The sequence below is a fragment of the Falco biarmicus genome, chromosome 5 (assembly GCF_023638135.1).
Source record: "Falco biarmicus isolate bFalBia1 chromosome 5, bFalBia1.pri, whole genome shotgun sequence".
Lineage (NCBI taxonomy): Eukaryota > Metazoa > Chordata > Aves > Falconiformes > Falconidae > Falco > Falco biarmicus.
In genome coordinates this window covers 83,732,732-83,733,525 of record NC_079292.1, presented here as the reverse complement: position 1 = coordinate 83,733,525, position 794 = coordinate 83,732,732, and positions in this window count along the sequence as shown.

Sequence of the window (794 nt, the reverse complement as noted above, 5' to 3'; positions counted from 1 at the left end):
CCTTAGATGTTAGTGCCTTTATAATTGCAGCAAGGGGTGGAGATCCCAGTCTGTCCTACTGCTTGCAAGAACCTCCCCCAGCCCTACTGCAACCTAAACCAACCCGCTGTCTGCAGACTGTGACACTTCACTGCAGTTCTCTGAATGTCTGTGCAGAACGCCTTTAGTGGTCTTGCTTTCAAGGTGAGGGTCTTTGCGTTTTACACTGAGGCTTGGCACAACACAGAAAAGCACAAAATTACCTAAACCAGAATAATCCTGTCAAGCCAGATTAACTTTTAAGGGTTTTCCCTATTATTGTTGGAATTTACTGTTTGAGTTAGTCTGGGTGAAGTAGACTAACTTTCAATACTTTGACATCTGATTTTCCTTAAAATAATGTATTGGCCTCTTTTTTCCCTTACTTCATAGATATTTTGAATATTGATGAAAGGGAATAATAGAGGCCACAAACAGAAAGAGGTGTTAATTATTTCTGCCTTAGCCATTGAGCACTTTTTAGTGTTGTTGAAGTTTGATTCATTTCAGCTTGAAATTATCCTGTTGATGGGTCCATGTAAATTTGTTAGTGCCCCAGGTTTCTAGTTTTCACACCTGTGTGGAAGCTAATTGTTTTCTTTTAGGGAAGAAAAAAAAATAATCTGTTTTCATCCAAAGACCTTAGTTTAAGATGAAGGATTACCTCCTCCTTTTGTTCTCTTGTACTCTCAAGAGAAAATAAAGCATTCTGTTTTCTGCTCCCCACAAGAAAAGCAATGCTGGGAAGCAGTTGTTTGATAACTCTGATTTGTTTT